Source organism: Rhinolophus sinicus, chromosome 7 (assembly GCF_057876585.1).
Source record: "Rhinolophus sinicus isolate RSI-liver-muscle chromosome 7, RSI-T2T, whole genome shotgun sequence".
NCBI classification, from domain to species: domain Eukaryota; kingdom Metazoa; phylum Chordata; class Mammalia; order Chiroptera; family Rhinolophidae; genus Rhinolophus; species Rhinolophus sinicus.
The window spans coordinates 33,812,859-33,839,793 of record NC_142507.1 but is presented as its reverse complement, the minus strand read 5'-3'; the positions used below and the strand labels follow the sequence as shown (position 1 = coordinate 33,839,793).

At 37.1% G+C, this 26,935-nt stretch overlaps 1 pseudogene; it reads right to left on the bottom strand.

Moving 5' to 3' along the window:
* Positions 1–5,034: 5,034 nt before the first annotated feature.
* Positions 5,035–26,935, bottom strand: part of LOC109455448 (bifunctional 3'-phosphoadenosine 5'-phosphosulfate synthase 1 pseudogene) — a 176,098-nt pseudogene continuing 154,197 nt past the window's right edge.

The window sequence follows — 26,935 nt, the reverse complement described above, 5'->3', positions numbered from 1 at the left end:
GCAGCATGGTGATATAAGCAACAGAGAAGCAGAGTAGGGAGGATATTAGAAAGAAGGTCCTGGGAGATCTCATTTGAGGGGCCGGATCAAGCCTCATTCAAACGTTTCAGTTACATAAATCAATATCAACTTTATTAGGTCATTTTGAGTTTAGAGTTATTTGTTTAATTAATTAATTAATTAATTAATTAATTTAGTCGCTTGCTACTGGAGACTTCTGTTACAAATGCTACATGATATTTTAACTTTGAGACACTGAAGGACAAATCTTGATTCTCAATCAAAGATGTTTTCATATTTCAAGGAGCAGAAAGATTCAAATTAGGGAATGGGAATTATTGGAAAGATGTGTGAAAATGGAATTGAATTGCTGAAGAAAAAAAACAAACTGGGACCTCAATTCTCATTCACTTTCTCTCTCTCTCTCTCTCTCTCTCTCTCTCTCTCTCTCTCTCTCTCTCTCTCTCTCTCTCTTTCTCTCTCTCTCTTTCTCTCTCTGTCTCTGTCTCTCTCTGTCTGTCTCTCACTCATGCCTCTGGGCATATCTACTTCACCTTTATTACTTAAATTTAACAGGTCTATTTGTATATGATCTTATTTCTCTAAACATTTCCCCACAAACTGCATCTCCTCCAGTGTTCTCTTTTTGGGTTTTGGATCAACCATCCATTTTGTTACACAGCCAGAAAACTTGAGTCTTTTTTTTTTAACCTTTCCCTTACCGTTAAGCAATGTTCAATATATTACCAAGCCCTGTGCTACCTTCAAAATAATTTTCAAAAACCCATTTCTATATCATTACTGCCATATAGTAGTCTTTCCTTATTCACAGGGATACATTCCAGGACCTCAGCAGATGCCTGAAACTGAAGACAAGACAGTACCCAACCATATATATATGTTTTTCTTATACATGCATGCCTATGGTAAAGTTTATAAATTAGGCACGGTAAGAGATTAAAAACAATAACTAATAATAAAATAGAACAATTATAACAATGTACTGTAATAAAAGTTATGTGAATGTGGCCTCTGTCTCCTCAAAATACCTTATTGTACTGTTCTTATCTTGTCACTTCAAAGAAGCACTTTACAGTTTCTCTTTGGCATAGCCAAATTGCCAGCACTGCTACTGTTGTGCTTTGGGGCCATTATTAAGTACAATAACACATTGTACACTGTGATCCCAGGGCAGTCAATCTGCTAAGCACTACTAAGGGACTAAATAAGAGAATGATGGGTGGGCAGTATGCAAGGTGTGATAGAAAAACACAGTGAATATTTAAATAAAAAAATCATTACAGTAAAAGACACAGTGCTATTAGTCCCCCTCAAAATCCCCCTCCTCACTTCAAACACAGTTGTCCCATCATTCTGGCCATTTTCTGAAGCAGTTCTGGAAGTCCTCTTTCGTGAGTGTCTTTAGTTGTGCTGTTGTGGTCGCCTTGATGTCCTGAATCATTTCAACTTTGAGGAAGAGCCAGAAGTAGTTGCACGATGCCATATCCAGTAAATAAGGTAGGGCCTTTCTATTGTGATAAAAAACTACAGTGAATGCTGCTGCCAAGTGCCATCCAACAGAAAGGCAGGGATCTTAAATATGGGAAGTGGTGTGACAAACCCTAGTAACAGTGTGTGACAAGTTTCAATATGTTTGGTGTAGTCAGTTGGGTGTGAGCTATGGATGAGAGATGTGTGCTAAGTGTGCCATAAATCATCCTCCATCATGACAACACTTCGTGTCACACGTCACTTCTGGTATATGGCAATTTCTGTCAAATCAAAACATTACAGTATGTCCTCATCTACTTTGTGCAGCAGATCTAGCATCACGTGACTTCTGGCTCTTCCCCAAAGTCAAAATGATTCAGGACATTGAGGCAGCCATGACAGCGCAACTAAAGACACTCACAAAAGAGGACTTCCGGAACTGCTTCAGAAAGTGCAAGAACGATGGGATAAGTGTACTCGAAGTGAGGGGGAGTATTTTGAAGGGGATTAATGGCACTGTGTCTTCTACTGCAATAGTTTTTATTTTTTTTTAAGTTTAAACATTTACCATATTATTCAGTCACATCTTGTACACAGCAGTGGATATGCTGAACAAAGGGATGACTGACATCCCGGGTGGATGGAACTGGACAGCATGAGATTTCATCATGCTACTCAGAATGGAGTGCAATTTAAAACTTATGAATTATTTATTTCTGGAATTTTCCATTTAATATTTTCAGACCCCGTTTGACTACAGGTAACTGAAACCACAGAAAGCAAAACCATGGATAAGGGGGGAGGACTACTATACTCTAGCTCAACTCTCATTATCTTGAGTTTTACTGAAGTCACCTCCCTTCTATTCTAATTTCCACTCTTTCTACTCACCAGTCTATTTTCCACATTGTATCCAGTGATAATTTTAAAAGCTTTTAATAGATTCCTATTATATAGAATACTATTGAAACATCTTTCTGTGATTTAATAGAATCTGATCTGGTCATTCTTGTATTATGCCAAACTCTTTTGCCTCTCATGATATTTACACATGCTGCTTGCCTCCCTTATTTCTTATTTATTTTATTATATTTTCCCCTGAAATCCACAAACTCCTAGTCACTGAGTTCCCTGAAATTGTTTGTACAATATTTAATGACTTTATCGATATGATTCAAATTCCATCAAATCAACACATTTACAGTGTAAATTTAAATTCTTTTAAGTTTACTAACAGGGTTGTATCAATCAGTACAATGTAATTTTAGAACACTTTTTATCCCTCCTAAAAAAAAAAAAATATCCCATACTCATTAGCAGTCATTCCCCACTTGCCCTATGATCTCCTTAGTGCCTCATCCCCAGTCTTAGCTATAGATTTTGTCTTTATGGATTTGTCTATTGGGAACATTTCATGTAGATGAAATCACGTAATAAGTGGTCTTTTGTAACTGGCTTCTTCCACTTAGCAATGTTTTCAAGGTTCATCCACATTGTAGCATGTGTCAGTACTTCACTCCTTTTGATGGCCATATAATATTTTACAGATATGCTACATTTTATTTACCCATTCATTGGTTGATGGACATTGGAATATTTCCATCTTTTGCCCATTATGAATAATGCTGCTGTAAACATTTATGTACAAGTTTTTGTGTGAATCTATGTTTTCATTTCCCTTGGGTTTGCTCCTAGAAATGAAATTATTGGGTCATGTTGGTAACTCTATGTTTAACATTTTGAGGAACTGCAAAATGTTACAAAATGTTACAAAAACAAAACTGTTTTACAAATATTTTCTCCCATTCTGTGCATGTGTTTCACTTTCTTGATGGTATCATTGGTAGAATTAAAGTTTTAAAATTTGATGTATACAATTTGTCTAATTTTTCTTTTGTTGCTGTGATTTTGGTATCATATCTAAAAAACCATTGCTTAAACCCAAGGTCACAAAGTCATACTTTTATGTTTTCTTCTAAGAGTTTTATAATTTTAACTCTTACATTTCAGTCTATGATCCATTTTGAGTTAATTTTTGTGTATAGTGTAAGACGGAGGACCAACTTTGTTCTTATACATGTAGGTATCCGGTAGTGCCAGCACAATTTGTTTAAAAGACTGGTTTTTCCCCATTCAGTTGCCTTGGCAACCTTGTGAAAAATCAGTTGACTATAAGTGTAAGGATTTATTTCTGTATTCTCATATTTGTGACATTGGTTTATTAGTCTGTTCTTTTGTCAGTATCACACCATCTCAGTTACTATAGCTTTCTAGGAAGTTTTGACATCAGGAAGTGAATCCTCCAACTTCATTCTTCTTTTTCAAAATAGTTTTGTCTTTTCTGGGACGCTTTACTTTCCATTTAAATTTTAGATTGGTTAGTCAATTTCTGTACACAAACCAGATGTAATTTTGATAGAGATTACATTAAACCTATAAATCAGTTTGGGGAGTATTGGCATACTGATATTCAATCTTTATTATGAAAAACATAGCATGCCGTTCCACTTATTTGGATCTTTTAAAATTTCTTTTAGCAATGCTTTGTAGTTTTCAGTGTACCTATTGCACTTATAAACAATTTATACCTAATAATTTATTTTTTGATGCTATTGTAAATTGAATTGTTTTAATTTTATTTGAAAATTGTTACTTGCCAGTGTACAGAAATACAATTGATTTTTGTATATTGATGTAGTACTCTGTAACCTTCCTAAACATTTTTGTTAGTTCTAAGATATGTGTGTGTGTGTGTGTGTGTGTGTGTGTGTGTGTGTAGTCCTTAAGGTTTTCTAATTATGAGATCATATAATCTGTGAATAGAAATAGCTTTACTTCTTCCTTTCCAATCTGTATGTTTTTACTTTTCTTGCTTAACTGCCTTGGCTGGAACCTCTAATCAATGTTAAATAGAAGTGGCAAGAAAAGATATCCTGTCTTAAGGGGAAAGTGGTTAGTTTTTCACTGTTAAGTATGGTATTAGTTGTGGGTAATATTGATGTCCTTTGTCAAGTTGAGAAAAGTTTCTTCTGTTTCTAGTTTGTTGAGCATTTTTATCATGAAAGCATGTTATATTTTATATTTTATTTAGTAATTTTTCAGCACCTATTAAGATGGCTGTATGATCCTTCTCCTTTATAACATTACCGTCATGCACCACACAATGGGGATACGTTCTGAGAAATGCATCACTAGGCTCTCAATTTCATCATTGTGTGACCATCATACAGTGCACTTACACAAACCTAGTCTGCTATAAACCTAAGCTATATGGTATAGCTTATTGCTCTTCGGCTGCAAACCTTTATAGTATGTTACTGTACTGAATACTGTAGGTAACTATAACAATGGTAAGTATTTGTGTGTATAAACATATCTGAACATGGAAAAGGTACAGTAAAAATACAGTATAAAAAATAAAAAATGATACATCTCTGTAGGGTGCTTACCATGAATGGAGCTTGTAGGACTGGAAATTTCTCTGGGTCAGTGAGTGAATGCGTGGTTACTGACTATGAAGGTCTAAGACATGACTGTACATTACTATAGATCTCCTACAATTGGCCAATCTTCTTGTTTCATAACCATCTTGATGTAGGGGTGGTTCTTGAACATTGTTCTCCACTGGCTAGTACAAGGCTCCTCCTTCCTGTGCTCAAAAATCTCTGGATTACAGACAATAGCCACACAGCAGCCTACCTACGTCAGAGCCAATGCTATCCAGCCTCTCTTTATCTTCATGAGTAGCTGTCAGAACAGCAGACAAGTTACTGACACCCCCATCCAGAAGATAATCAAAATGAAGGGACTTCAAATGCTCCCTTTCTCTCATAGAGCCATTTAGTGGGTCGCCCAACCTCCTGCCAAAACCTGCACCCTCTGCATATGCACTTCATTAATTTTCAACACTGGTAATGGTTCTACATTGCTTTTGCCAAAGGAAGTTTATTTTCCAGCATAAACAGTTCATTTATTTCATAAGAGGCAGCCACAGGTGCAATATCCCTTTCCTGTAGAAATTCCACAACTTTCTGGATACAGTCAGATACATCATAGTTGTCTGTTTTCAGAATCAATTTAAGGACCTCTGGTTTTTCACATGTAGAGTCAATCCCAGTGAAGCCTTTAATTTCCCCAGCCCTTGCTTTTTTGTAGAGTCCTTTAACATCTCTCTGTTCACATACGTGCAGAGGAGTATCAACAAATACTTCAGAAAAAAAGGTAACCTGGTACCCTTGTGCACCTGCCTTGCATTGTTGAGATCCTGAGCATAATGCGATGTAAAACTCATGATGCACAGTAAGCCAGCATCTGAGAACAGCTTAGCAACTGCTGCAGTGCAGCAAGCATTTCTCTCTCTTCAGGACCAAAGCCAAGATGTTAATTTAGACCTTGATGGATGTTGTCACTATCCAAAGTGTAGCATATACCACAACAAGCCAAGTACTCCTCCAAAGCTATGCTCACCGTGGTCTTCTCTGCTCAGGTAAGCCTGTCGACAAAACCAGAAAAGCCGCCTCTGCCCCCCCTCCCTGACCTCTTGTGCTGCTGTGGACATGGTAAGTATGATAGGTTGTTGTCTGCATTCCCAGTTCTGCATGTTCCTTGTTGCGCAGCTTGCCTTTCTTGAACAGGCTCCCAGGGACCTCCACGGCTACAAAACTTGTGCACAAGGCCTGGGGGACGGGGGTGGTCTCAGCACCAGAGTGTATGTAGCAGGAGGAGATCCCTCTGGGGAGAGGATCCTGGGTGGGAAGGTGGGGCTTCCTCGTGCAGAGTGGGCAGGCCCTAACGTGCACGCTGATGTACTCGGACGCTGACTGAGGAAAGACCTGGTGCTGATGCAATAAGCTCGAGCACTGACTGATGGAAGCTTGAGCGCTGACATAACCCCGAGTGCGGGCGTGAGCTTGAGCACTGACGTCATAAGCTGGAGTGAGGTTGATGTCAACTCCAGCGTTGACGTAAACTTAAGGGCTGACAGAACCTCAGGCTCGCCTTCTGCTCGCAACCCAGCTGAGGAGAACTTCCTCTGAGCCCGCAAAACAGCACCAGAGCAGAGGCATGTGGGCTGGGTTTCTCTCCTGTGATGACTGTTTGGTTTTGGTGTCACAGTGATACTGTTTTCACACAATGCATTGGAAAATGTTCCCTGTTTTTCTAGGTTTTGGAGAAATTTGTGAAGGATTGGTCTTAATATTTAAATGTTTGATAGAATTCACCAATGAAGTTATCCGGCTCTGAGCTTTGCTTTGTGGGAAATGTTTAAATTGCTAATTCAATGTCTTTAATTGTTATAGGTCTACTCAGATTTTCTGCTTCTTGAGTTTCAGTAATTGTGTTTCCAAGAATTAGTCTGTTTTCTCTAAATTATAATTTCTTGGCATACAACTGTTTACAGTATATCCTTGTAGTACTTTTTATTTCTGTAAGTTTTGTAGTGGTACCATCTTTTAATCACCATCCTTTAAAAATAATCATTTTCATGCCTTAAAGAGTAAACACTTGCTTCAGCCTGTGTTGCTAAACACAATAGTTTAGTTTTAAATGTTCTCTGAATTTCACACAAATGGAATCATATAGAATGCATCCTTGTCTGGCTTCTCTTGCTCAATTTTATGTTTGTAAAATTCATCCCTGTTTATTTGTCCATTTCTCTGCTGTTTACTATACCATTGAATGAATTTACCACAACTTATTTATTTAGGGACATTTCAGTATTTTCCTGTTTTAGGAATATTAGAATAATCACTGCTGTTAATGTTCTTGAATATTGCTGTTAATATGTCTTATTGTATACAAACATGCTATTATGTTGGGCTATACATAGGTGTGGTCTGCTGGGATGTATGGTTTATCTTTGCTCAGCTTTAGTTGATAATGCCAAAGAATTTTCAATGTGGTTAAATCAGCGGATATTCCCGTAAGTATCATATAAGGGTTTCCATTGTCTTGTCTCCTTGTGCATTAGTAATGTCATTAAAAATAGTGTTTGGGTATCACATTATGTTTTTCATTTATATGTATCACAACAAAGTTGAGCTCCTTTTTATATTGGCATTTAGATTACCTATTTTGAAAAGTACTCGTTGAGCCCCCTGTCTATTTTTTCTATTGAGTTATCTGTAAGTTTCTTGGATCTGTAGGAGGTTTAGTGTGTTCAGGTAAGGGCCCTTCGTTGGCTATATGTGTTGAAAATGTTTTCTCCTACTGTGTAGATTTCTTTTTTTTTCTATTTATGATGTCTTTTGATGAATAAAAATCTTAATATTAATGCAGTTCACTATTGATGTTTCTTTTCTGGTTATGGTTCTTGGTGACTTGGTTAAAAATATATGTCCCCTACTTCTAGTTGATAATGATGTTATATTCTCAATGTTTGGGTCAACGACTCATCTGGAATCAATTTTTATGTATAATTTGGGTTGGGGCCAAGTTGTATTTTTATCCATATAGATATTCAATTAATGGAGCATCATTGATTGAAAAAGTACCTTTCTCTCGCTGTTTTGCAATACTCCACATGTCTTAAATCAATTATCCATAGATGTATAAGATTTAATGCAAACCATGGATATGAAGGAACAAAGGGAATGAGACATTAGCAGAATCTGGAGATAGAGAAAGAGCTATAGCTATAGGAAAAGGCCACAGAACAAGAATTACAGCCTTATATAGAGAAACAGCCCCTGACAAGCTGTTGTACAATAAGGAATAAGCAGAGAAAAGAAAAATCTCAATTGTTGCCTCTTCTTTCCCCTAAAAACCTCTGTCTGTCAGAACCCAAATGGAAACCAGAAAGCAAAGGCACTCGTTGATGCAATTCATACATGGGACACAGCCCAGGCAGAAATGTGAAGCAAGGATATGAAGGTAAAGTGAAAGATATGCAGCCCAGCCAAGCACATTTGCCTCTCAGCATCCTCTCATTTGTCAAGGTGAAATATTTGTTCCAGAGTCCCCTGAGCTAATGTTTCATCATGGAGTATGTCAATTCAGTCAAAACCCTATCTGAAAAGTTATGTTTACCTATACCATTGGTGTTCTTCATATAAGGTAATGGTGTGTGTGTGGGGGGGGCGGGCTGGGCATAAGAGAAACAATTAAGTAACATAAAACATAACTACTATAACCTCCATTTCTGTCGCTGGACCTGCGGCTTAAATTGATAATGATAGCTGCCTTCTCCCACAACCCGTGCTATGTTCCCATTATTATCCCTCTCAGCTGGATGGTGTTCTTTGTCTGGTGGGGGAGACCCAAACCTCCATTCCTGTAGTATCTAAGTCCTGGTGGATCTCATTTTTATTGTTTTGCCATAGTTTTCCATAGCTCAGAATTATTGAGCACAAGGAATGTTAAGGTGCCCCAGGGAATTCTCCATCTGCAATCGCAGTTTGTACCTATTGGGTAGCAGCAGCCTGATTTCCACTTGTAATCTTGATCTGTCATCACGGATTATACAGTGACACTCTTTCTATTTGTTCATTACATGACATTAGGGTGCAAAAATTTCAGAAGGCAGTGTCAGCTTTTAATGCAACAAGCCTATAAGTATGTTTCCTGGTGGGTACACAGTTACACTTTGGGGCACCAACATTCCTCTCCTGGACATTAACACCCCAAAACCAAATTTGGAGGGAAGAAAAATTTCCTCTCGCATTTTATTTGTGTAATACGGAGAGGGACCATTCTCACCTCTACAACCTGAACCCTGGACCTGCTACTTCTGGCTGTGGAGAGTGGCGCTAAATGTTGGCTGCTGGTTTAAGAGTATGCTTCATCCTTTTTGTTAGAACCCCAGCCTCCAACAATGTCATTTTTTAGCTGATGCCATACCTGTGTCTTCAGAAGGCCATCTCAGCATTCTGTTTAGCCATCTGCTTTCTGTGTGATGAGGGGACATGGTAAGATCAGTGAATTATGTGGGCACAAGTCCACCAGCACACATCTTTGCTGTAATATATGTCACCCATTGTAATATTATACGCGTATTATGTAGGATGCCAGGCTATAGATAAGATACTTAGAAGGATTGTATTGGCAACAATACTGTGGGCAGTCAGGCATTTCTGTACCTGAAATGTATGTCAATGCCTGTGAGGACAAATCACTGTCACCTGCATGATAGAAAAGTTTACTGTAGTCAATCGCCACCAGGAAGCAGACCAGTCTGCTGGAGAATGGTGTCATATCATCAACCTGCTTGTGGCAGGTTGGCCACTTGGCATTGTGGTAGCAAGATCAGCCTTTATGAAGAGAAATGCATGTTATTGAACACATAAATAGCTTTCAACCCCACCTCTCGCAAATATTCTGTACATAGGTCATTTGAGCAAGCACTGTGGTGGCTAGAGAAAGAGGCTGACTGATAGCCACAGGAAAGAACACCTTATCCACCTGAGTATTGAAAGCACTTTCCACAGTGGATTTATTCTGATGGGAAAAAATATTTTTACACCCCGTATTCTTTCTTGAGAAAGTTCTCTATGGATCTGTTTCATAAACCGCCACAATTACAACTTCCTTCTTTCTATGTCCCTGATCATTTAGATGATCCGCTCGTGAGTCAGTACAGACCTGCACCTAGTCTGTCTTTCCTTCCATGCAAAGTGGACAGTCAGATGTACTACCTCGATTTCTGCCCACAGGTAATATAAATAAATATAAATAAACTCTCACTACTGTTTTTCACGGCTACCCCTGAGTTGGGCTGTGTTAAAGTGACTATCATCTAGCTGAAATCAATATGCTAAGCAGGTCTATCTGTGAACCATAGTTTAGTTATTCTTTCCCCCATCGGTTGGTCAGGGGAAGTCCATGTGGTTCCATGTGTGGGATGTGGAAGAGTTGGTGAAGCTGTAGGAGCAAGTGCCTTGAGAAGCTGAGCCACCAGCCAATGAAGTTAGCTTGTGCCTTCCAAATGTATCTGGGCACCAAGTTGAATATATCATCATTTTTACTACATAATGCTACAGTGCACATCTAAGTGGATGGTTTGATGAATTCAGATAGCATTTACTTTATAGATTGCAACTCACTAAGATCCCATAGACAAAATTTTATGCAATACTAGGGCCCAAGAGTCAAGGGCTCCTTTTCAAAAGAACTGTAGTTAGCATAAGGGCATTGCTTCCTTCCCAAAACTTTGTGGTCTGAGCTGCAATTCATCTATTGGACTAGCCCAAAGCTTCATATGATATTTCTGCATGCTACAGAGACTTCCAATGCCATAGCGTCCAAAAAGTCATAATGCCAATGAAAAGGGCAGCTTGTAAACAGAAAAACCTGGGAAGCCTAACAGATCACCAAATATGATTTATATTCCTTGCCAAGCACAAAGAAACTCAGCAAGATTTGTGCCTCTTTCATCATTGGTGATCAATACAATTTGCAGCAACTTGTTTGTCACTGTGGAGAAGATATCCTGCCGGTCCTTGAACTATTGGACTCTCAGAATAAGGTATACTCCTGAATTTGTGTGGGCCTTGTTCTTCACTCTCTGGTATGCGTATGTCTTACTAAGGCATCTAAATTGCTTGCCACTTCCTGTTCATTAGATCCAGTTGTCGTAATGTCACAAATGTAATGAACCAGTGTCATGTTCCATGGGATATTAAGATGATCGAGAGGCTTTGAGACTGTATTATGACAGCACAGGCATGCTTACATAACCTTGAGGCAAGATCATAAAAATACACTGTTGTACCTGTGAAAGCAAATGGCTCTTGATTATCTTTGCTAAAAGGTATTTTTAAAAAATCTAGGTGAGTCAGGTCAATTGCTGCATGCCAGCTGCCAGGGGCTGGGTTGCTTTGCTCCATTAGGTATCACATCTAGAAATGCACCTTCAATTGGTGTCTCCACCTGATTAAATCTGTGATAATCTACTTTCATTTTCCACAACCCATTTGGTTTGTGAACTAGATATATAGCTATAAGAAATTGGGATATTATAGGAATAATCAAAATCTTTGATGGTTTTACTAACCTCTTAATGACTCTGGGAATGCAAAATTGCTTTTGGTTTACTTTTCTTGACAGATGTAGAGAAAGATAAGGCGTTCCATGGGTTTTCATTTGGCATTTTCTCACATTGTAGATTTCACTCAGTTTCTGCTCCTTCCCCACTGGTACCCTTGTTTTAGCACAGGACGTTTAAACATTCAGTCTGTACTGCCATTCTACAGCCCTTACAACCAGGCTTTGTGCTTATTTTGCATCCGTACCTCCCCTATGACTACAGAAGATGAGAGATCCTTCAGAGCTATTGTTAGGGCTTTATGATTTTCAGCTCTGGATCTGAATTAGAAATTCATGAGTTTCATTTTTTTTCCTGGGTTATCTCTGTGGGGTCACCTGAAGCACCCAGCTGATCTCCTAATCATTATTGTTGTCTCAATAATCAATTGACAAAGCCATTTGTTCTTCCAATGTCTATTCTCCTGTTGTGCTTCTTCCTGTGCCACCATTGAAGTACCTGAGGGCAAGTAAAAGTGGAAGGCTGTTACTATTCCTTGGCCTAAAAGCAGATAGGAGGGAATGTTTTCTAGGACTAGAAAGGATAGTTGTATAGAGATGGGTAACTGACAAGAGCTATAGTCTTTAGAGGACATAGTCACTCACCATAACACAACAAAGGGAAAACTAGGAAAATAAATACCGAACTTAATTTTCTCCCATCCTATAATGTCCTATCTTCCATTGCCCAAACCAAATCATAAGCCAGAGGATGAGATAACCCACTAATGCAATCCATGTGGATCAGCCTTCTGCTTCACAGAGCAGAGAGAAGGGTGGATTGGGCAGGGCAAAGATACTTCCCAGCTCTTCAACTGGCTAACTCTTCTTTTGTTTCTTAGCTCCCATGTTATGTCCCCAAAGAAGTTTTCCAAAATCCCTAAATAAAAATTTATGAAAAGCCCCAACTGTCTTTATATAGTTCTTATTATAATATGTGTTTACATAGGAATTAGTTGGGTTTATAGGTTAATTTATATAATGGCTCACTTTTTCATATTTTATTTTTTCACATTTGTATTGCACAGACTACCTGGTGCCTTACACATAGTAGATAACTTACTTAACATTTGTGGAACAAATTAGGAAATAATTAGGCCTATGTGAATTGGTATTAATCTCCACAGATAATATCTCTTTTGGAAAATGTGTTCTCAAATATAAATCATTGATATTGCTACAAAATTTGTAAAACACACAATACTTTTTAAGCATGACCAACCTGTGTACATATTTTATACTTTATCTCATGTGGTAGCTAAAAAATTTTACAGCAACCTTCTTGCCCTCATTTTTTTCTAAGTTCTTCTAAAATTTATAATGTACTTTTTTTTACCATTGAGCTAAACAAGTACATATTGGTATAGCAATTTCATTCTTAGAGGACTAATGAACATTTCCGGAAGAATGAATACATGTTTTAGGAATTTTGAAAGACTTTACGTAGCTAATTGACTTACCATAGGGAGCCAGAGAGAAGTGTGGAGTAAGAGTGACACTAACAATTAAATACTACATTATGTACCAGACAGGGTGCTGGATGCTTTGCCTATCTTAATTACTTGGTTAAATTTAGGACCATAACACAGTAAGTAGATAAGCCCATTTTACAGATTGAAAAATGAGGCTCAGAGAGGCTAAATCATGGAAATCCTTCAGAGGACTGAAAAAATAATTTTCTTTAGTAACTCATTTTCTTCTCTTTTTGGGTATGGACTCTCTGAGGCATAATGTCAACTATCATTATACATTTGTATGCCAAGTATAAATATATTTTCCTCAATAAATATTTTTCAATTTTCGTAATTCATTTAGCAGTACATGTAGAAAATTGCATCTCAGGTGATGCTCTGTTTTATCAAACAGTAAAATATATTATTTAAGAAGGAAAGATGATTCAGAAGAATCTGCTTAGTCAAACTGGGGCTGAATAATTTAGTGTGTATGAAACCTGAAGTTTGCCCTGCCACATTCCTTTAGATTTTAAAAATTGTTATTATTGTAACACTGCAGTGTTAATTGCTGATTGTATCCTCTTTAATGGCAGTTATTCAATGCATAAGGCACAGCATCCTCTGTCATAATCAATTTCACAAGGAACTAACTTGAAATGGTTCTCACTCTTCCAAAAAGATGAACAATATGTTGTTGTCCCGCAATAAAGCCATGGGAAGATCTATCTAGTCAGTCTTTGGAGTGATGAAGCATTTTACATTGGTAATTTAATGGTGACACAGCACCATATATGTAACTAGTATCTGCAGACAAATCCAGTGTAAAATATTAGGTTGGTGCAAAAGTAATTGCGGTTTTTGCAATTATTTTTAGCTTTTAAACCACAATAACTTTTGCACCAACCTAATAATTCAAGAAGGGAATAATGTGGAAATAAAAGAGCTTTGTGCAACGTGCCACAATTAAATAACATTTTAATGATTCAAAACATTGCCAAGATGAGTTTTAGCTAAAATTTGTTGATTTACTGAATGACTGAATGAATGAATGAATGAATTCTGAATCCCAGATTTTTTATGGTACACAGCACTTTTACTTGCAAAGCAATTTGTAGTTTGTATAAAGCTCTGGGATTTTTTTTCTTACATCGCTTCATAACACTCTTATGAATTAAGTGAGCAGGGTGTTATTTACTTATTTTTCACAACCGTGGAAGCTGATGCTCAAAGAAATTAAGTGCTCTGCCCAAAGTCACCGATTACCTAATGGTGGAGCTCAGAGCAGGGCTTTGGTCTGATCATTGTTCCCTTTAATTGGTGCAAATTTTGTGCAGAGTTAGGTGTGTGCTAGCTATAAAGATGAAACATGCATGATCTGTGGTCAATATTTAAAAGTAAACCAAATGTCTAATGAAATTAATTTGACATACTTAAAGATATGTGTGTTATTGTGTCACATAGTGATTAGGTAAAAGGCAAAGACATTTGGATAAATTTCAATAATTGGTATTACTTTTCCTTGGACACAACCACAAATTGGGACACATGGGTACACCAACAAATGCATCATCATAGTCAAGCGACTTTACCTGCTGCTTAAGACTCCACAGGAGACAAAGACTATAGATAGCTTCCCTTTGATAAGACAAGTAACAAGATGAAAATACCTTTTCATCTGTTAACCTGGAAGCTACTGGGACATACAAGAAAAGGGTGAAGCCAAGGATGGATTGTGGGGATATGTACAATAGAAGAGGCATAGAGGAGGGCAGTGTTGGGTAGAGAAATTTGAGTCACGCTTGAATTGTGTGGATGCTTAGCAATAACTAACTTTATCATTTTGAAGTGGTCATATCCATCATGTCTTTGGGGTAAAGGCCAATTTTAAACATTTGTTAGCAAGGACAGGCTAGTCCTCACCAAATGAGCCTAATTATATGACCTCCAAGTTCTTGTAAATTTAAGGTTTAGTGAAAACGATGCTCATGCTCACTTATTCTTTATTGCTAAGTATTTAACATCCATTATTTTACCATTTTGATTTACTTAATAAACAATTACAATATATATTAATCCCTTTAGTATTTTCATCGCCCTATTTTTCTTTTTATTTCAATAAAAATGGAATTTGATTATTATCTGTCATATAGGTTCTATGCTGTGACCTCTAGGAATTCAAAATGTGAAATAGGAAATATTGATCAAGTAAAAAATAGATAAAAGGCACATATGGTCATTCACTAACAACTAATTCAAGAAGAACAATGGAGTGATGATACACATATCATATAGCTATACATAAAATGTAGGAAACTCACTAGCTCTGCTTTCTGGGTCAGGAAATTTACAACTTTTCCAACAAAACATCAGCTCCTGAATGCTAAGGCCCATTATTCTGAGTGTCTTTGTATGACAGGTGGTGTTGGTGGAATATATGAGAAAAATTACTGCTCTTAATTTTTTCTACTTATTTCCCAGTGATACTGTGTACATGTAGCAGTGTCCTTTTGAATTTCTAGCAGGTATTTGGATGAAACTGCATTCAAATAAACACATTCAAATAAGTTATTTTTAGTATCATTCTTATAAACATATATGTGTGTATATGTGTAATATATATATATATTATATATATATATATCTTACCTAATTCATAAGTGTTAAAAAATTTTATAAAGTGTTGTGAAATATCAACAAAATAAATATGAATGAAATTAATACACACAATATAAAAATGAAGTAAAATTCAAGTGTAAATAAATCTTATTTCCAAAGGCTATCTTCATATTATCCCAAGATTCAGCTTCTCAGTTTTAGTAATTATACATTTTGTGAGCTCTAATGGTAGTACTTAGACATGACAATAAAATAATAGTTTCATTCATAGATATGAACTGGATGATTTGTTTATCCGTCATAGAATTATTTAGCCCTAATATATGCATCACAACATATTAGATACTTCATCAAGAAAGATAAGAGTTGGATTTACAGAAAAGACATGTATAAAGTCTTATTCTTTGAGAAATTATGATAAATTCAACACTGGTTAAACATCACAGACAAATACAATGTAATGTGATAAGTAATAAAACATACATACACATGCACAAAACTATTAACAAACTAGCCATTGAATAAGGACTTACTGTATCCCAGGAATTTTGCTAAATGCTTTAGCTGCATTATCTTATCTAATTATCAGAGAGACCCTGTGAAGTAAGTGTTATCTTTATTTCAGTTATAAGAAAACTAAGGCACAAAGAGGTGAGGAAACTAGCTCAATGTTACACGGGTTTGCTGACCGTGGATTCAATCCCAAATCCTCCAGACTTCAAAGCCGTACGTCCTCACTGGGTTATGCTGCCTCCCCGATGCAGTGCAGTGTCAGAGTAAAATTAACGTGTAAGACTTGAAGAGAATGGAGCACCCTTCAGATGACAATTTAGGATTAAGTTGTTTCTTGTTTCTAAGGTCAGAGTAGTCTTTCTGGAGGAGGTGATATCTTACAATAAAATAATAATTTCATTCATAGATATGAACTGGATGATTCATTTATCTAGTTCTTTGAGGAACACTGTGGTTGTGCAATGGAGTTGATGATGAAGAAAAACATTCCTGAAGCAGGCCATGAGGTGAAATAAGGCCCTAAGCAATTCAAAGAGTGGGAAGTTAAAGCTAGGACCTGGAGCTGACGGCGGTACCCAAAGGGTTGGTCAAGATTGGAGAGGAGCGTGGGGCAAGGAATGACATACAGAGCGGTGGAAGAACTCCTGGAATGAACGGTCCTGGAAATGAGGGAATGGGAGTGGGAGGTGGGGAGATGGATCATCTACACAGGAAGTATGTGAGGCAATGAGCTCAGGGTCAGGGCCAGGAGTCAGAAACCAAGAATAAGCAATGGAGGACTGTTCTGGGCCACAATCATGGAAGACAGCCATTAATACAAGCAAAATCATTGAATGTAAAAAGAAATCATAAAGGGGAAAAAAAGGATACAACAAATGTTTATTCAGCACCAAAAATCTTGAACATTATGCTGAGATACTATGGCATTACATCACAATTGTTATACTGTTTACTCCTTACAACAAACCTTCAACCTGTTTATTGCTATTTGGAAATGAAAAAACTCAACCTCAGAATGCTTAAGGAACTTGCAAATATTCACTTCTACTATTTAGTGAGGTCAGGGTAGACAAGCCTGTATGCTTACAACACCCACATTTTTCCAAATAACAAACATGTATTCAGCGTGGAATATTAACATGAAACTTTCTGAGCACTTCAGGGAATAGGTGATAGAGTCAGTTCCTGTGCTTAAATGATATGGAAACTAATAATACAACTCACAGAAAGATGACAGGATTTCAGTTTTGCATTTCCCTTACTAAGTTCTTAGTCATTGAGTAAGAGGCTATTGACAAATATTTATTTGATCTAGTCATTCAGATATTCCTACATAAACATTTTCTTTACCCATTCTATATCCATTTTGGTACATGGCTTTCTTTTTTTATTTCCTATTTCTTCAATGTATGAGGTCAGACAATTAAGTTTGTGCACTCATCCTAGATAAAACGCTATATACCTCATTGCTGAATATCACTATGGTCACCTTCGAAGTGTTCCCCTTGGGAAGCTATGCACCAATGTCAGTGCCTACTCCACCCTTCAAAGCAATTTTCTAACTCTTTTTCTGGAATGGCCATCACAGCTGTTGTATTACCCTTGAGGTCCTGAGTGTCATCAAAATGTCTTCCTTTCAATATTTCCTTTATCATTGAGTAAAGAAAGAAGTAATTGGGGCCAGATCAGGTGAGTAGGGAGGGTGTTCCAATACAGTTATTTGTTTACTAGCTAAACACTCCCTCACAGACAGCGCTGTGGGAGCTGTTGCATTGTTGTGATGCAAGAGACATAAATTGTTGGCGAAAAGTTCTGGTTGTTTTCATCTAACTTTTTCACACAGCCTTTTCAGCACTTCCAAATAGTAAACTTGGTTGACTGTTTGTCCAAATTCATAATGAACAATCCCTCTGATATCAAAAAGGTTCAGCAACATTGTTTTGACTCTTGATTTGGACTGACAGAACTTTTTTGGTTGTGGAGAATTGGCTGACTTGCATTGTGCAGTTTGACGCTTTGTTTCAGGGTTGCATTGGTACACCCATGTTTCATCACTAGTGATAACATGGCCCAAAACATTTTGCCTCGCCAAAAGGTTTGGCAAACTTCGACTCTCCTTTGCTTTTGTTCATGGGTGAGCTCCCTCGGGACCATTTTTGCACACACCTTTTTCTCATGCCAAGATTTTCAGTTAAGATTTTCCTAACTACTTTTCTATCGATGTTTACTTGGTTTGCTATGCTTCTCAGTCAGCCGATGATTTTGATGCACAATTTGATGAATTTTTGCAATGTTTTCATCAGTTCTGCTCTTTGCTGGCTGTCCTGACCTCCCTTCATCAGTAACACATTCTCTCCCATCAGAAAAAACACTTAATCCATTTGTACACTGCCGTTTTCTTCATGGCATTATCCTCACAAACTTGGACTAACAGGTCCCTGATTTCACTTCCACTCTTGCCAAGTTTAACAAGAAATTAATGTTTGTTCATTGCTCTAATTCAAGCTCAGACATTCTCACAACAGCACATGAAAACACGCAACAACAATAATGAACCCTACTCAGCAAGACACCACCACACGTTGACATGAACACAGCTGTGAGACACTAATACACCGAGGTTATGAAACCTTACCAAACTGTTTGTACAATGCAGCCAATGTAAGTGCATTGTGGCAAGTTCGCAAACTTAATTGTCAGACCTCATAAGCAATGAACTTTAAAATGAAAATATCAGCTTCCTTCTTTTCACTTAGTAACTGTTGTCACATCGTAAGTATATTCCAAGTCATTATTGACTTGTTACCTCATTTTATGACTCAAGTAGGTTAAGTTTTATAAGCTAATTGAGCAAAGCCCACAAAATATTTACACCTCTGACTTATGTGTGTGCACACACACCACACACATGCACACCACCACACACACACACACAGTATACTCATTATATATACAGTATATACTGTACACATACAGCATATACAGTATACATACAGTATACTCATTCCGAAGTAGTTCAATTCAAAAGGAGCAGCCAGAAAAAATTAAGGTCATTTAGCCACAAATTCATTACCTTCCTTTTCCACTAAAATAAATAAATTAATTAAATAATCCTACCTTTCCTGTCTATAGTCCTCTTTCATTGCCTTTATCACCAAACTTCTTGAAGGGGAGTACATTCTCCCTATGCCCACTTATTTAGTCTAATGAAACTATTCTGCTTAAGGTCCCAGATAGAGTTTACCTCTCCCAAACCATGTGACACCTTTTTCCTTGAACTCTCAGGTTTATTGGACACTTTAAACCAACACTTCCTTTCTGAAACTCCTTTCTGTCTAAATTTCTATAATAACATTTTCTCAGAGTTTGCTATTGCCTCTGGCTTTTTCGTCTTCTTTTAATTTCAACTTTGACTACCTATCCTATAAAATGTTGGAGTTCTCAAGAGCTATGCCCTCAGTCTTCTGCTATTTATATATATGATTCCTGCATGAGCTCACTTCTACTCATGGATTCAATCACAATTTATATGTGAAAGTCCCTCAAAGGAATACTTCTGGCTGTGACCACTCGCTGAAACACAGAGCCACATTATATAATGGACTGACTACTAAGCATCTCTATCTAGCTGTTTTATAACCATTTCAAAGTCACCATGACCAAACTTCCCCTAGTAATTTGTTACGATATATTCTTTATCATTGCAAGTGCACCATATCTTAGCTTGGCAGCAACCAGGTAACCTTCGGAAAGTTATTTTGTTTTTCAACTCTAAACCTCAGTTTCCCCATATATGAAATGAAAATAATAGTAATTGCAGGTTTTTGTGATTTAAAATTAGTTATTATGTAATTCATAATAATGAATGCTAATTATGAAGTATGATAAAAAAACTACGGTGAATGTTTAAATTAAAAAAATGTATTATAGTAAAAGATACATTGCCATTAATCCCACTCAAAATACTCCCCCTTGAGTCAAACACACTTATCTCATCGTTCTTGCCACTGTCTGAAGCAGTTCTGGAAGTTGTCTTCAGTTGTGCTGTGGTTGCTGCCTGATGTCGTGAATCTATTCCAAACGTTTATTTTTCATGGTCATTTTGACTTTGGGGAAGAGCTAGAAGTGGCACGGTGCCAGATCCAGTGAATAATGTGGATGAGGACACACCGTAATGTTTTTATTTGACAGAAATTGCCGTATACCAGAAGCGATGTGTGACACGGAGCATTGTCATGATGCAGGATGAAACTGTTAGCCCATTTCATGTTAATGTGTTGTTCATGATCCATGATTTACGGCACACTTTAAAAGACACCTTCTCTCAACCATAGCTCACACCCAACTGACTGCTGAACAAGTTGAAACTTGTCACACGCTGTTATTAAGGCTTGATGTGCCGCTTCCCATATTGAAGATCCCTGCCTTTCCGTTGTATGGCACTCGGCAGCAGCATTCACTATATGTTTTGATCACATCTCATCTATAGAAGGTACAAACAAATAAGGCAAATATTAATACTGTCTTCATTTTCTAGCACAGGAACTGGAGACACAATGAGGTTAAATAAATTGCTCAAAATTATCTAACAAATTTGTGATCAAGCAGGATTTGAATTGGGTTTAGATTGACCTCTCAATTGCTACTCTAACCTGTCTGTTAGGGTAGCGCAATATTATCTATAAAGTATATGGCACAACTCTTAGCACTTACTAGATGTACTGAAATCACATGGATGGGGCAGAGGACTTTAGATGTTCTGGAAATCCGTATTTTAAAAAGCTCCCTGGTGAATCTAATATTCAACCCAGGGTAAGAACCAACATAGACTCTCAAAAATGTTTGTTACTTTCATCCAAATGAAAATAATTGAATCAATTTGACCCTGTGAACACTTTCACAAATGCTATAGCCATTAAGTCTAAAGTAGTTTTTAGGAGGACTTTAATAGAAATTCAGTTTTTTGAGATGACAATAGAAGATCATAAAGACATACACATACATAAAAAGCCCTCAGTATTCACATGACCAGAGGCATTTAATGCAGGAATTATATTTTCATTTGTATTGCATGATTTTATTCTTAGGAACAAGAGCTTTAAATACATTAACCTTGTATATAAACTACAAAAATAACTTAAGATCATTAGTCTGGTGGATCGATATTTCATCTGGCCTAAAAATGCTTCATTTTACCTTTATCCACCTACCAAAATATATGCTTTCTCTCCTAATTATCAATACTTTCTCCAATTGTTTCTCATATGATTAGAGTTGGCTGTGTTATCCTTGAGCACATATGTTCAGGTAAATAAATAAATAAATAAATAAATAAATAAATAAATAAATAAATAAAACAGAGCAGGGACACACAAAAGATAAAGTGATAGAGTAAATTTTTTAAACTTTTTCACGAGTGCTATGAGTGTGTGTGTGTGTGTGTGTGTGTGTGTGTGTGTATCATACTCATCTCCAGGACACAACTTATTATTCAGATATAGCCAGATTTTTTGTTGTTGTTTTGTAACTAGCAGGATGTAATGCTCCCTAACATAAGCAGAAAAATAATTATTTGGAATGATTTAGGGTTGCTCACTAATAAAGAAATGAGTGAACTGCAGGTCCTTGAATAATGTCATTTTATTCAGACCACTCTCTATATACAACTTGCATGTTCTCATGTCTGCCTGGGTTTTCTCTAGGTACTCCGGTTTCCTCCCACATCCCAAGGATGTGAATGTAGGTAAACTGGTGTGTCTGAATTATCCCTGTTCAAGTGAGTGTGGGTGTGAGTAGCCCTGCAACAGAAGGATATCCTGTCCAGGGTGAGGTCCTGCCTTGCACCCTGAGCTGTTGGGAGATGCTTTGGCCACCTGAGACCCTGAACGGGAATCAGCGGGTTGGAAAAAATTATTTTACTTGTTTTTTATTAATCTTTCCTAATTGTATGTGTGGCTCATATTTATTTCAGTGTTTAATATTAGTATTTGCAGTCTTTATTTAGAAGTTTGGCGATGTTTCTGTGATCAGAAATATGCCAAAGGAATTTAATTCTTGTTTATATCAATCCGTCTATGGTAAAATTAGTTTCATTATATTTTATTTTGCTTAAAGTCACAATTTCTAAGAACCTATCAATGGCATTAAGTATGTCATTGAGGACTTACTGTATAAATGTGGAATCCAAGTAGAACAGGAAATATAGAAGCTGTGCAGATGACAGCTCTTTGGAAGGCCACAGCATGTACCAACCTTTCCTCCCAACTTGTTATCCCAACTTGATTGGGTTTTGGAATCCTAAAAAAAGAACCTCATTAGCTGAACTAGTTCCCACGGTCATCATCTGGGCAGAGCACCTGTGGGTAGTGCCACCAAGACTGCACACAGTAGGGTATAGGTGAGTTTCTCAAAAGAAACAGGGGTTCTGCTAACAACAAGGAAATGATGGATGAGGGACACCCCAAAAGTACAAATATCCCCTCCATCCTTAAGCCTTTGCTGAATATCTCCAAATCATATTTTTAATACATTTTTTAAACTTTTATTTATTTATTTGTGTTTTTCCAGGGCCCATCAGCTCCAAGTCAAGTAGTTGTTTCAATCTAGTGGAGGGTACAGCTCATAGTGGCCCATGTGGGGATTGAACCAGCAACCTTGTTGTTAAGAGCACTGCACTCTAACCAACTGAGCTATCCGGCTGTCCCCTCCAAATAGTTTTAATGGGATGTTTATTCTACTTACTGTGTCAGAAGTACCTCTATGGGTTTCTCCTTTATAGATAATTCCCTTATTTTTAAATATCCATAAATAGTCTTAAAACTTTTGGATTACTATGGGGAATGACAGTTGTCTTCTCGGTATCTGGTCTCTTGAACACATGATTTCCACGTCTATCAGAAGACTCTAGTTCACAGCCCACTGTATTGTTAGTTTGGCCTTGAGACTAAGTTTTGGCCAAGGGGATGTGGGACATAGTGAAATGGGCTGCTTCTGGAATTTCTTCCTGATGAAAGGGACATGGCCCTTCCTCTACCCTTTGTGGGCTGAAGCCATATCTTAAGACCATGAGAATGAGAGACCCATCCTGTCCTAGCAGAAGGACAGATAGGACCCATTCTGGGTCCTAGAAAACTATGGAGCTTCCATATTAGCCAGGAACTAATTACATCAGGATTTTTAAGTGCGAGCAAAATGAATACCTATCTTGTTTAAACCATTGCTAGTTTGAGTGTCTATTACATATAACTATCCTCACTGAAACAATCACTTAGCATGCCTAATTCCAATATTATACAGCATACCCATATGTGTGTGCGTGCATATATTAGATATAACACTAAACACATGATATTGATTCCAAGAACTATAATAGAAAATTCAATCTAATATTTTCATCGTCATGCAAGGTCTGACAATTACGTTTGTGATCTTGCCACCATGTGCTTACATTGGCAGTACTGTACAAACAGCTCTGTAAGGTTTCATAACCTTGGTATATCAGTATCTCACAACTGTGTTCATGTCGACATCTGGCAGTGTCTTGCTGAGTGGCGTTCATTATTGCTGTTGTGTGTTTTTGTGTGCCATCACCAGAATGTCTGAGCTTGAAGTAGAGCATCAAACAAACATTAAATTTCTAGTTAAACTTGGCACGAGTGAAAGTGAAATAAGGGACATGTTAGTCCAAGTTTATGGGGATAATGCCATGAAGAAAACAGCAGTGTACAAATGGATTAAGCATTTTTCTGATGGGCGAGAGTGTGTCACTGATGAAGAGAGGTCAGGGAGGCCAGTAACAAGCAGAACTGATGAAGACATTGCAAAAATTCATTGAATTTTGTGTCAAAATCATTGGCTGATTGTGAGAATAGCAGACCAAGTAAACATTGATAGAGAAACAGGAAAATCTTAACTGAAAATCTTGGCATGAAAAAGGTGTGTGCAAAAATGGTCCCGAAGGAGCTCACTGATGAACAAAAGCAAAGGAGAGTCAAAGTTTGCCAAGACCTTTTGGAGAGGCAAGACAAATGGAAGTCAGCCAATTCCCCACGGCCAAAAAAGTTCTGTCAGTCCATATGAAGAGTCAAAACGATGTTGCTAAACTTTTTGATATCAGAGGGAATATTCATTATGAATTTCTACCAAATGGACAAACAGTTAACCAAGTTCACTATTAGGAAGTGCTGAAAAGGCTGCGTGGAAAAATTAGACAAAAATGACCAGAACTTTTCGCCAACAATTCATGGCTCTTACATGATGACAATGCACCAGCTCACATGACACTGTCTGTGAGAGAGTTTTTAGCCAGTAAACAAATAATTGTATTGGAATATCCTCCCTACTCACCTGATCTGGCCCCCAATGACTTCTTTCTTTACCAAAGATAAAGGAAATATTGAAAGGAACACATTTGGATGACATTCAGGACATCAAAGGTAATATGATGACAACTCTGATGGCCATTCCAGAAAAAGAGTTCCAAAATTGCTTTGAAGGGTGAACTAGGCCCTGGCATCCATGCATAGCTTCCCAAGGGGAAAGGTGACTGTAGTGATATTCAGCAATGAGGTATGTAGCACTTTTTCTAGGTTGAGTTCGTGGACTTGTCAGACTTCATAATATGTGTGACTATATTTTCTAAGATTGGATCCAAGACTCTTTTGTAATCTTGGGGGACAGACTCTAGAGGTTACACATTAACATTTTAAATCTGCAATGCTTTTGTTCTTTAGGAATTATATTTTAAAGCACACTGCTCTATTGATACGAAAGATCATCTTAATAGACTTTGTATTTCTGAAAACAAAGAGTGAAAACCATAGATTTTGTCACAGATATTTGAATCAATGACAGAAAAACTGCTCTGTATAATAATATTGAAAGAGTCTTCAGTCTGGGTGGAATTGCAACCATGGTGATTATGTTTCACTAGAAAAATTATTCCTAAATATAAATATGAGTGTACTCTCTTGTTTAATCATTTACTCTCTGGAGACTGAAGCAGAAACATAATGATAGGAAGAGAAACATGAAGGCTAATATTCCCCTCCTAGTGACAGAGAGATCCTAAAGAGGACAAGAGTGAGGACAGTATCGACCTGGGTATTCTGATAAAGACATTCCCCTAGACCAGGAGCTGGCAAACCAAATCCAGCCCAATGCCTGTTTTTATACAGCCCATGAGCTAAAAATGATTTTTATGTTTTTAAAGGGTTGTGAAAGAGGAGAAAGAGGCAGAGGTGGGAGAGAGCAAAGAAAAGAGGAAGAAGAAAAAGCAGCAGCAGTAAGAGAGACAGACCGTGTTTCCCCAAAACTAAGACCTAACTGGACCATCAGCTCCAATGTGTCTTTTGGAGCAAAAATTCTTATAAGACCTGGTCTTATTTTACTATAATATAAGACCGGGTCTTTAATATAATATAATATAATATAATAAATATAATAAATATAATATAGTATAATATAATATAGCATAATTAATATAATATATAATATAATACCGGGTCGTATATTATTTTTTGCTCCAAAAGACGCATTAGAGCTGATGATCTGGCTAGGTCTTATTTTCGGGGAAACACGGCACGTGACCTGCAGTGCCTAAGATATTTGCTGCGTGTTCCTTTACAGATAAATGTCCTGATCCCTACAATAAACCCAACAATATGGAATGTGGTGAAATGGAGCATGTGTTCGTATAGGTTGGTTTTGCATATAACAGAATCATAATGTTTGTTGAATAAATCAGTTATAATTGACTGAAAACAAAATCAATTATAATTGACTAAAAAAATAATTTTCCTGTTGTGTGAGCCAGAAAGACTATGTGACTTAAAGGAAAAATGTCAAAAGGTGATCAAGAGGTTATAAAAAGACCATTGGTGTTGGCATTTCTCAGGGTGATAATGAGGCATGTACTGGATTTTTCTTCTTTGGTGCACACTGAATGGACACTGTGTTTTTTATGACAATGGGGACGATGTCCTGCATATCATTTATTCACCAGTGAACACTATGATTTGATGTGTCATACAGTAAAAGCAATGGAAGTGAGAAGCTGTTTGGTTTCCCTTTAAAGTCTCACCCAATAGCATTGTTTTATGGTTTGTATGCTGATTAGAGCTTGGTACTGTGACTGTAGCAAATTTGGTCAAATTGGCATCATGGCAAGTATAGATTCACTTGCCACTTGGCAGTGTCTGGCAAATAGCTTATTTTAATTAGTCTTTGTTGGATAGATAAATGAACATATAATGCTGTAATTATAAACATTTATTCAAAGACTACCAGTTCTTCTTTCTAGTAAAACGGTAACCTTGTCAGTGAGTTGTTTTATCCCAGGTATTTCCTTTCTCTTGTCTTCATCTAAGAAATATCTTTTTCATGGACTCGTATTTTCTTCATTTCAAAACCCTGTATAAAAGAAAACAAAATCAATTATAATTGACTAAAAAAATAATTTTTCTGTTGTGTGAGCCAAAGCCTATTTGACTTAAAGGAAAAATGTCAAAAGGTGATCAAGAGGTTAAAAAAAGACCGTTGGTGTTGGTGTTTCTCAGAGGATAATGAGGCATGTACTGGATTTTTCTTCTTTGGCGCATTTGTCTATGTACGTTCCTTTCTGCAGATTGATTTCAGGAGACGATGTAACACAAACCTCAGTCTCATGGGCAGGCTTTGTTCACAAATTTCTCATTTGTGATAAACTTTAAATACTCATGATCCCCTTTCCTTTCCTGATTGTACTTCCCACTTCAATCTATAAAGTAAAGGGAGGTTGTACCTGGAATGGAATTTAAATAAGTTTTTTTTTTTTTTTTTTCCCTATGACCAAAGCATGTCCT